This window comes from Phacochoerus africanus, chromosome 8 (assembly GCF_016906955.1).
Source record: "Phacochoerus africanus isolate WHEZ1 chromosome 8, ROS_Pafr_v1, whole genome shotgun sequence".
Lineage (NCBI taxonomy): Eukaryota > Metazoa > Chordata > Mammalia > Artiodactyla > Suidae > Phacochoerus > Phacochoerus africanus.
This window is the reverse complement of record NC_062551.1, coordinates 56,854,456-56,866,151: the sequence shown is the minus strand read 5'-3', so window position 1 is coordinate 56,866,151 and position 11,696 is coordinate 56,854,456.

Sequence of the window (11,696 nt, the reverse complement as noted above, 5' to 3'; positions counted from 1 at the left end):
AGACGTCCATTCCGAGTCGGGTATGTTTTCCTTTGGGTTTCAAATCGCTCTGTGCCCGCTCCCGGAACCCTCGGGCATTTCTGCCTTCGGTCCACGTAGACACTCCCTTTCCAGTGTAAAATCCTTTATTACCGCCGCCTCCCTACCCCCATGGAAAGCCCTCTTCTGCGAGGTGGAGCCGCGCCCCCAGCCTCGCTCTCCGCCAGGCTCCTTGCCCTGGTCCTGGGATTCTGGAGCCCGCCCTCTCCTGAGACACCCTCCCTTCAGCCTCTCCCTCCTGGGGGCTCCTCTGGCCAGTCCTAGTGCCCCGCAGGCCTCCCCTAGAGAGTCAGTTCTTCCCCTCATCCACGTAGGGGGAGGTGACCCGGCCCACTCTGTGACACCCAGTGTTGTACCGTCCCAAATTCCACCGGTTAGAAAATAGTCTCTTCATGTAGGTGGGCATCTTATTCAGTTGTCATCCTGTAAATTATCGGGGCAGGGCGAGGGGGGGGGGGTGAAGAGAGGCAGGTGCAGAGCACCTGAGAGAGAAATAGGAAAATCAAGGAGAATGAGAGAGAACCGAAGAGAACTTAAAGGGTGGCTGAGGGACTTGTAAAGAGTAAAATGAAGGCGAGTGAATCTTGAAAGTAACAGGTGAATAAAATAGAGAAGAAAATTTCTAAAAGCCGGATCTGCAGGGATTGGAGCGCAACACGGGGCAGGAGATGGCGAAGGAGGGATAACTGCGGCGAGGCACTTCACAGAGAGTCCCGGAGAGGATAAAAGAGGGGGAACCTTGGCGTTTTGAGCAGCATGGTGCTGGGAGAGAAAGAGATAAATAACAAGAAAAGCAGAGGAAGAGATAGAGCAGGCAGGAAGCATAGGCACTTGAGAGGCCAGAGAGTGAGGAGGGAGGGAGTGTCACAGGGATAGAAGGGGTGTAACCCAGAGGGCAGAGAGAGAGCAGAGGCTGGGGGAGGGGGCGCAAAGAGCATCAAGAGGGGGAACAAGTCGCAGAGTGGGGGCAGGAGAGGTGTAAGGAAAGAAACCAGAGGAGCTCAGAGACCGCAGGAGAGTGGAGGGGAACCAAAAGAGAGACTGAGAGGCGAAATAGGAAAACAGATAAATGGGATGCATTGGAACGCATAGTAGTGCGGGACCAAGTCTGCCCAGTGGACCTCCAGGATCCCATTTCAGAATTCACTTACAGCTAAGTCTGTTTATTCACCTCGAACTGTTTCAAATGTCTCCCATCTGCCTCAGGACGCTCACTTGTAATATGGAGGTGAGAAGCTAGAACAGAGACTGAGTCTTGTTTGGCCAAATTGGGTATGACTGTGTGGGGCAGTTATTTTTGGAGAGTGTCCAGCTGTATTTATTTATTAAGTACATTTATTATTAAAGCATTGTTGATTTACAGTGTTCTGTTCATTTCTGCTGTACAGCAAAGTGACCCGGTTTCAGAAATAAACACGTACTTTTTCCCTATTCTTTTCCGTTATGGTTTATCCCAGGAGACTAGATTAAGTTCCTTGTGCTATACAGTAGGACATCATTGCACAGACAGTGATGTCCATGCTAATGTAATAGTTTGCATCTACTAACCCCAGACTCTCGATCTATCCTTCGCCCTCTCCCCTCCTCCTTGGCTACCGTAAGTCTCTCACTGCCAGTCTCTTTCTCCATTGTAGATAGGTTCATTTGTGCCATATTCTTTGTTTCAAAGTGAAGAGTACTTGATTTACAGTGTGTTAATTTCTGCTGTACAGCAAGGTGGTTCAGTTATATATATATATGGATTTTCTTTTTCTTTTTTGGCATGTGGAGTTCTGAGGCCAGGGATCAGATCCAAGCTTCATTCACGACCTAAGCTACAGCTGCAGCAATGCTGGATTCTTCTACTGTGCCGGGCTGGGATTCGAACCTGCGTCCCAGTGCTCCCAAGATGCTGCAAATCCTGTTGTGCCGCAGTGAAAATTCTACATAGCGTTTTTGAAAATATTCTTTTCCAGTATGATTTATCATAGAACACTGAATATAGTTCTCTGTGCCAGGCAGTAGGAGCGTGTTGATTTTCCCCTTCCTGTGTCATAGCTTACATTTGCTATCCCCAACCTCTCACTCCATCCCCCCATCAACCCCCTTATCCTTGGCAACCACAAGTTTTTCTCTAGGTCTGTGAGTCTGTGTCTGTTTTACAGGTAGTTTTTTGTGTCATTTTTTAGATTCCGGAGATAAGTGATATCATGTGGTATTTGTCTTTCTCTTTCTGATTTATTGCACTTAGTATGATAGTCTCTGTTGCATCCATGTTGCTGCTTGTGGCATTATTTCATGGTTGGTTGGTTGGTTGGTTTTGCCTTCCTTGCAGTGTATGGAGTTCCTGGGTCAGGGATCAGATCTGAGCCACAGTTGGGCATATATCCCAGCTGCGGCAACATCAGATCCTTTAACCCACAGTACCAGGCTGGGGATCAAATCTGTATCCTGGAGCCACAGAGATGCCACTGATTCTGTCGTGCCATGGCAGGAACTTCGTATTTTGTTCTCTTTTTAATGGCTGGGTAGTATTCCCTTGTTTGTATGTACTACATCTTTGTCCATTCATCAAGACGAGACTAGTGAATGGTGTGTGCACCTTTCTCTTGTAGCCCGGGGGCTGTGGGACTGTTGCCAAAGGGTATCTCAATTCTGGCTGGAGCACCTGGAAGTGGGTTTATGGGTAGTCGTGGGGCACATTGCATGATTTGAGGTGTCATAGTGTCTTAGCTCAGGTTCCTTGGGTATCACCACTGAGACTGAGGGTTTCCATGCTTTGTTTGTTTTTTTTTTCAGATATTTCATGGTCATATGAGAGGAGGAATGAAGCCAGTGTATTTAGGCTGGGGGAAACATTTTCCCTCAATGTTAGATGTGTGGCCTGAGCTAAGCCTGTAGGGATCATTGGGTCCAAGAAAATGGGTGCCTTGTTCTCTGGTGATGGGCAGCCCCGCAGCCTCCACTCCTTTTAGAAATCATAGATTATTGTGCAATTTAGAGTAATATAGGGAAGATTTCAGAGATGTGTTTTCTTGGGGTTTTTTTTTTATTTCTTTTTAGGGCCACACCTGCAGCACATGGAAGTTCCTGGGCTAGGGGTGGAAGTGGAGCTGCAGGTGCAGGCCTGCACCACAGCCCTAGTAATGCCAGATCTGAGCCACATCTGCTACCTACACTGCAGCCTGAGGCAGCGCTGGATCCTTAACCCACTGGGTGAGGCCAGGGATTGAACCTGTATCCTCATGGATACTAGTCGGGTTCTTAACCCGCTAAGCCACAGTGGGAACTCCTTAGAGCTGTGTTTTGAGTTGCAAATAAAGAAAGTTTCAAATGTACCAAGAACGATACAAAAGAGAATTTGGGATATTTCCTTCAGAGGTGCTGAGGTCTCATTGGGGCATGTGCATCACTGAAACATTTTATTTGGAAGTGACAGTGTTTGGTCTGCAGTCACTGTGAATGAAAATACTGTGTTTGGGGTCTGATGGTTCCTTGGGTGTCTTCACGTGTCTTTTTCCCTCAAGTCTGATTTATTAATTGCTTTTTGTTTTGTTTTTTCTTTTTAGGGCCACTCCTGTGGCATATGGAGGTTCCCAGGCTAGGGGTCGAGTCGGAGCTATAGCTGCTGGCCTATGCCACAGCCACAGCAACGCCAGATCCAAGCCATGTCTGCAACCCCACAGCTCGTGGCAATGCCAGATCCTTAACCCACTGAGAAAGGCCAGGGATTGAACCCACAACCTCATGGCTCCTAGTCGGATTCGTTTCCTCTGCACCATGACAGAAACTCCAAGCATGATTTATTAGAATTTGGAAAGTTTTCTGGCATTTTATAGCAGGATTAGTGGGTCATTTGGGGTTGAATAGAGGCTATGTTGGACCCCATGACCACGTGTAAATTCATTTGAATCCAGAAGGGAAATTACGAGTACTAAGCTGCACATGGCAAAAAATTTTCATTAGGGAGATTCTGCTACATATGTGTCTGTGGACACAACTTGAGAGGAGTCATTTAAGTTCTCTGATGTTGGAGTTCCCATTGTGGCTCAGCAGTAACAAACCCAACTAGTATCCATGAGGGTGCAGGTTCACAGCTTGACCCCACTCAGTGGATTAAGGATCTGGCATTGCCATGAACTGCAGTATAGGTCGCACACGCGGCTCAGGTCTGGTGTTGCTGTGGCTGTGGCGTAGGCCGGCAGCTGCAGCTCTGATTTGACCCTTAGCCTGGGAACTTCCACGTGTCATGGATGTGACCCTAAAAAGAAAAGGGGAAAAAAAAAGCTCTTTGATGTAGGAAAAATTGTTGCAAGACTCAGAGGGCTAGCAAGCCCGCAGTGACATGGGAAGCTGTTCCTGCTACTTTCTTTCTTCGAGGCCTGTGCTGGTTCCTCTGCTGCTCTTTGTTACCTGCCTGAAGAAAATGCACGGGCTTGTGTACGCATTCAGTATGGAGAACAGTGACCCTGGTGCTTTGTTGGTGGGAATGTAAATGCAATGGCTCTTACCAAAAACAATATGGAGGAGTTCCTGTCGTGGCGCAGTGGTTAACAAATCCGACTAGGAACCATGAGGTTGCGGGTTCGATCCCTGGCCTTGCTCAGTGGGTTAAGGATCCAGTGTTGCCATGAGCTGTGGTGTAGGTCACAGATGCGGCTCGGATCCCGCCTTGCTGTGACAGCTACAGCTCCGATTAGACCCCTAGCCTGGGAGCCTCCATATGCCACAGGAGTGGCCCAAGAAATGGTAAAAAGACCAAAAAAAAAAAAACCCCAATATGGAGGTTCATATTAGAACATATTAGCTTCATACATTAGAACAGACACAGACACCCAATCTATGAAGCCCACCTCTGGCTAGTTTACTTAAGGAAAGGAATGTATGGGATTGAGGAAAGTGGCTGTAATGTGTACCTCAAATGTGCATTGTGCTGAATATTGTTCATCACATTCAGTTACTGTGTCCTTGGAATTTGCTGATAATAATACTACTTTCAGTGTTCTCAGCTCCCAGGAATTCATGGTAATTGTGAGTTGATGGAAGTATAAATTACTTTAGTGCAATAATTACTGCAGTGTATATGTGTCACATAATCGCATTGTATGCCTCACATGTACACTATTGTTATTTGTCAAGTAGACCTCAGTAAACCTAGAAAAGAAAAAGAAAATGTGAGGTGTGCTGGGCTTGCCTCCGCTGATCGCTGCTCAACCAGGTTTCACATTAGATCAATGAGGCACGTTGCATGTACATGTTTTTTCGATTCTCTCCTGACCACAGATTTCCCCTCATATGATCAGTGTGGGATCCAACCTCAGTAATAGTTAGGGTGCCGCCGATGATTCCAATCTGGATCCATCCTTGAGCAGCAAGGCTCTGCGTCCTCCCAATCCTGGGGGCTGGGATCTGGGCTGAGGGGGCGGGGGCTCGGCTCTGCACGGGGGATGGAGCAGGGCTGGTCTGTGACCTGCAGGGGGTTGTGGAGTCCAGCTGAGGTGCCCACGGCTGCAGTGTGGGTGAGGGCCTCACCAGGAGGGGAGCATGATCTCAAGAGAGTGTGGGTACCCTCCTCTCTTGGTCTCTGTGTGGGAGTTTCCTGTCCTGAGTCCCTCCTGGGACCGTGGGCAGCAGAGGCCTGTCTCTTCCACATGGTGAAGTTTCCCCTGTGTGTGTGGTTGTGGCACAGGAAGGGGGTGTGTTGATCCTAAGCCTTAAACGTCATCTTTTTCAACTTTCAAAGACTCATGCTGCCTGAGGAAGAAGCCTGGAAGAGGGAGGAAGAAGAAAAAAAAGAAGTCAGGAATGGCTCTCTCTCAGGTAAAGTCATATTTTCATTAGATTCTCCATCTTCTCTTTCCGAGGAAATGCCCTTCTTTGGACTCACTCACCTTGTCTGACGCTGAAGTGTCCTGCCCGATGCTGTCCGTTCCCAGTCACCTGGGGCCTCCCTCTGGGCCTGTCACCTCCACTTAGACTCCATGTCCCCATGACCCAGGGAGCTCCACCCATGGACTGGAGATGGGGTGTCAGTGCGGTTGCTCAGCAGGGGTTATTTAGGGGCCCCACCTGGATGCATACTCTGCACTCTCTAAACCAAGATTAAGGAGCTACACATACAGAAGTCAGGAATTACTATGCATAATACTTGTTAAACTCTAGACATCATACCAGAAATGGCCATTTTTACTTTTTCTCTAGTTTTTAAATTTTTTTAATTTTTGATTTACAGTGTTCTGTCAATTTCTGCCATAAAGCAAAGTGACCCAGGTATAAATACATACATATATAAATACACGCACACGTTATTTTTCTCATATTATCGTCCGTCATGTTCCATCACAAGTGATTGGATTTAGTTCCCTGTGCTATACAGCAGGATCTCATTTCTCTCTCTCTCTTTTTTTTTTTTTGGCTTTTGTCCCTTTAGGGCCACACCCACGGCATATGGAGGTTCCCAGGCTAGGGGTCTAATCGGAGCTGTAGTCGCCAGCCTACACCACAGTCACAGCAACGCGGGATCCAAGCCGCGTCTGCGACCTACACCACAGCTCACGGCAATGCCGGATCCTTAACCCACTGAGCGAGGCCAGGGATCAAACCCGCAACCTCATGGTTCTTAGTCGGATTCGTTAACCACTGAGCCACGACGGGAACTCCCAGGATCTCATTTCTTAGCCACTCCAAATGTAGTAGTTTGTGTTTACTAATCCCAGATGCCCAGTCCATCCCACTCCCTCCCCCTTGGCAACCACGACTCTGTTCTCCCTGTCCCTGAGTTTCTTTTCTGTAGACAAGTTCATTTGTGCCGTATATTAGCATCCACGTATAAATCGAAATCACGTGGTTTTGTCTTTCTCTTTTTGGCTTACTTCACTTGGTATGAGAATCTCTTATTTTTTAAGGTTTTTATTTTTTTAAATTATAGTTGATTTACCATGTTCTGTCAAGTTCTGCTGTATAGCAGAGTGACTCAGATATATATATAATATATATATTCTCCTTTTTCTCACATTGTCCTCCATCATGTTCCATCACAAGTGACTAGATCCAGTTCTCTGTGCTATACAGCAGGATCTCATTGCTTATCCACTCCAAATGGCAAAAATTTGCACATACTTACCCCAGACTCCCAGTCCATCCCACTCCCTCCCCCTTGGCAACCACAAGTCTGTTCTCCAAGTCTGTGAATTTGTTTCTTTCTGTGGATAGGTTCATTTGTGCTGTATATTAGATTCCAGATATAAGTGATAGCATATGGTATTTGTCTTTCTCTTTCTGACTTACTTCACATAGTATGAGAGTCTCTAGTTCCATCCATGTTGCTGCAGATGGCATTATTTTGTTGTTGTTTATGGCTTAGTAGTATTCCATTGTGTATATATGTACCATATCTTCTTAATCCAGTCATCTATCAATGGACATTTAGGTTGTTTCCATGTCTTGGCTATTGTGAATGGTGCTACAGTGAACATACAGGTGCATGCTTCTTTTTCATTGATGGTTTAGTCTGGATATATGCCCAGGAGTGGGATTGCTGGATCCTATGGTCATTCTATATTTAGTTTTCTGAGGAATCTTCATACTGTTTTCCATAATGGTTGTACCAGTTTACATTCCCACCAACAATGTGTGAGGGTTCCCTTTTCTCCAAACCCTTTCCAGCATTTGTTATTTGTAGACTTATTAAGGATAGCCCTTCTGACTGATGTAGGTGATACTTCATTGTACTTTTGAATTGCATTTCCCTAATAATTAGTGATTTTGAGCCTTCTGTTCATGTGTCAGTTGGCCATCCATATATCTACTTGGGGGAAACGTCTATTTGGGTCTTCTGCCCATTTTTCAATTGGGTTGTTTGTTGTTTTGCTGTTGAGTTTTATGAGTTGTTTGTGTATTTTGGAGATTAAGCTCCTGTCAGTTGCATCATTTGCAACTATTTTCTCCCATTCCATAAGTTGTCTTTTTTTTTTTTTTATTGTTTCCTTCACTGTGTAAAAGCTTATGTTTGATTATGTCACATTGGTTTATTTTTGTTTTTATTTCTACTGCCTTGGGAAACTGACTTAAGAAAACATTTGTATGGTTGATGTCAGAGAATGTTCTCTTCTAGGAGTTTTATGGTGTCTTTCCTTATGTTTAAGAATTTAGGAGTTCCCCTCGTGGCTCAGTGTTTAACGAATCTGACTAGGAACCACGGGTTTGCAGGTTCAATCTCTGGCCTTGCTCAATGGGTTGAAGATCCCGTGTTGCTGTGGCATAAGCCAGTGGCTACAGCTCCAATTAGACCCCTAGCCTGGGAACTTCCATATGCCACAGGTGCAGCCCTAGAAAAGACCAAAAAAAAAAAAAAGAATTTAAGCCATTTTAGGTTTATTTTTGTGCATGGTTTGAAGGTTTGTTCTAGTTTTATTGATTTACCTGCAGCTGTCAGTTGTGCCCGCACCACTTGCTAAAGAGACTGTCTTTTTCCCATTTTATATTCTTGCCTCCTTTTCAAAGATTGATTGACTGTAGTTGTCTGGGTTTATTTCTGGGTTCTCTGTTCTCTTCCATTGGTCTGTCTCTTTTGGTACCAGTACCAAAGTGCTTGATTGCTGTACAGTCTTGATTGTTGTAGCTTTGTAATATATTGTCTGAAGTCTGGGAGAGTTATGCCTCCTGCTTGGTTTATTTCCCTTAGGATTGCTTTGACTATTCTGGGTCTTTTATGGTTCCATATACATTTTTGGATTGTTCTATTTTTGTGAAAAATGTCATGGGTAATTTGATAGGGCTTGCATTGAATCTGTAGATTGCTTTGGGTAATATCACCATTTTAATAATATTAATTCTTCCAAGCCAGGAGTATGGAATATCTTTCCATTTCTTGGAATCCTCTTTAACTTCCTGATTAATGTTTTATAGTTCCCAGCATGTAAGTCTTTCACCTCCTTGGTCAGGTTTATTCCTAGGTATTTAATTTTTTGGGGTGTGATTTTAAAAGGGTCTGTATTTTTATATTCCTTTTCTAATATTTCATTGTCAGTATACAGAAATGCAACCGATTTCTGTGTGTTAATATTGTAGCTTGCCACTTTGTTGAATTCATTGATCAGCTGACTAGTTTTTGTGTGGAGTCCTTGGGATTTTCTATATAGTATCATGTCATCTGCATAAAGTGATGATTTTACCTATTCTCTTCCACTTGTTTTTTTTTTTTTTAATTTCCACAATGCATTATTTTTTTTCTACTGTACAGCATGGTGACCCAGTTACACATACATGTATACATAATTTTTTCTCAAATTATCATGCTCCATCATAAGTGACTAGACATACTTCCCAGTGCTACATAGCAGGATCTCCTTGCTTATCCATTCCAAAGGCAAAAGTCTGCATCTTTTAACCCTAAGCTCCCAGTCCATCTCACTCCCTCCCCCTCCCCCTTGGCAACCACAGGTCTATTTTCCAAGTCCATGATTTTCTTTTCTTTGGAAAGGTTCATTTGTGCTGTATATTAGATTCCAGATATAAGTGATAGCATATGGTATTTGTCTTTCTCTTTCTGACTTACTTTACCCAGTATGAGAGTCTCTCGTTCCATCCATGTTGCTGCAAATGGCATTATTTTGTTGTTTTTTATGGCTTAGTAGTATTCCATTGTGTATATATGCACAATGTCTTCCTAATCCAATCATCTGTCAGTGGATACTTGGGTTGTTTCCATGTCTTGTCTATTGTGAATAGCGCTGCAATGAACATGCAGGTGCATGTGTCTTTTGTAAGGAACGTTTTGTCCAGATATATACCTAAGAGTGGGGTTGCTGGGTCATATGGTAGTTCTATGCATAGATTTCTAAGGTACTTCCATACTGTTCTCCATAGTGGTTGTACCAGCTTACAATCCCACCAATAGTGCAGGAGGGTTCCCTTTTCTCCACACACCCTCCAGCATTTGTTATTTGTGGACTTATTGATGATGGCCCTTCTGACTGGTGGTATCTCATGATAGTTTTGATTTGCATTTCTCTAATAATCAGGGATGTTGAGCATTTTTTCATGTGCTTGTTGGCCATCTGTATCTCTTCCTTGGAGAAATATCAATTCAAGTCTTTTGCCCATTTTTCCATTGGGTTGTTGGCTTTTTTGCTGTTGAGTTGTATTAATTGTTTGTATATTTTAGAGATTAAGCCCTTGTCGGTTGCATCATTTGAACCTATTTTCTCCCATTCTGTAAGTTGTCTTTTTGGTTTCTTTTTGGTTTCTCTTGCTGTGCAAAAGCTTGTCAGTTTGATTAGGTTCCACTGGTTTGTTTTTGCTTTTATTTCTGTTGCTTTGGGAGACTGACCTGAGAAAACATTTGTAAGGTCGATGTCAGAGAATGTTTTGCCTATGTTCTCTTTCAGGAGTTTGATGGTGTCTTGTCTTATATATAAGTCTTTAAGCCATTTTGAATTTATTTTTGTGCATGGTGTGAGGGTGTGTTCTAGGTTCATTGCTTTGCATGCAGCTGTCTAGGTTTCTCAGCAATACTTGCTGAAACGACTGTCTTTTTCCCATCTTATGTTCTTGCCTCCTTTGTCAAAGGTTGATTGACCATGGAGTTCCGGTCATGGTGCAGCAGAAACAAATCCGACTAGGAACTATAAGGTTGCAGGTTCGATCCCTGGCCTTGCTCAGTGGGTTAAGGATGCCATGAGCTGTGGTGTAAATCACAGACATGGCTTGGATCTGGCATTGCTGTGGCTCTGGCATAGGCTGGTGGCTACAGCTCCAATTAGACCCCTAGCCTAGGAACCTCTATATGCCGTGGGTATGGCCCTAAAAAGACCAAAAAAAGGTTAATTGACCATAGGTGTCTGGATTTATTTCTATGTTCTCTATTCTGTTCCATTGGTCTGTCTGTCTGTTTTGGTACCAGTACCACACTGTCTTGATGACTGTGGCTTTGTAATACTGCCTGAAGTCTGGGAGAGAGATTCCTCCTGCTTGGTTTTTGTTCTTCAGGATTGCTTTGGCAATTCTGGGTCTTTTGTGGTTCCATATAAAATTTTGGATTGTTAGTTCTAGTTCTGTGAAAAATGTCATGGGTAATTTGATAGGGATTGCATTGAATCTGTAGATAGCTTTGGGTAGTATGGCCATTTTTATAATATGAATTTTTCCAACCCAGGAGCATGGAATATCTTTCCATTTCTTTAATGTCCTTGATTAATGTTTTATAGTTCTCGGCATATAAGTCCTTTACCTCCTTGGTCAGGTGTATTCCCAGGTATTTGATTTTTGGGGGGTGCAATTTTAAAAGGTATTGTATTTTTATATTCCTCTTCTAATATTTCATTGTTAGTATAAAGAAATGTGACTGATTTGTGAATGTTAATCTTATATCCTGCTATTTTGCTGAATTTGTTGATCCGTTCAAGAAGTTTTTGGGTTGAGTCCTTAGGGTTTTCTATATATAGTATCATGTCATCTGCATATGGTGACAGTTTTACCTCTTCTCTTCCTTTTTGGATGCCTCTTATTTCTTTCGTTTGTCTGGCTCCTGTGGCTAGGACTTCCAGCACTCTGTTGAATAACAGTGGTGAGAGTGGGCATCCTCATCTTCTTCCAGATTTTAGTGGAAAGGCTTTCAGCGTTTCTCCGTTGAGTATTATATTGGCTGAGGGTTTGTCATAAATAGCTTTGATTATGTT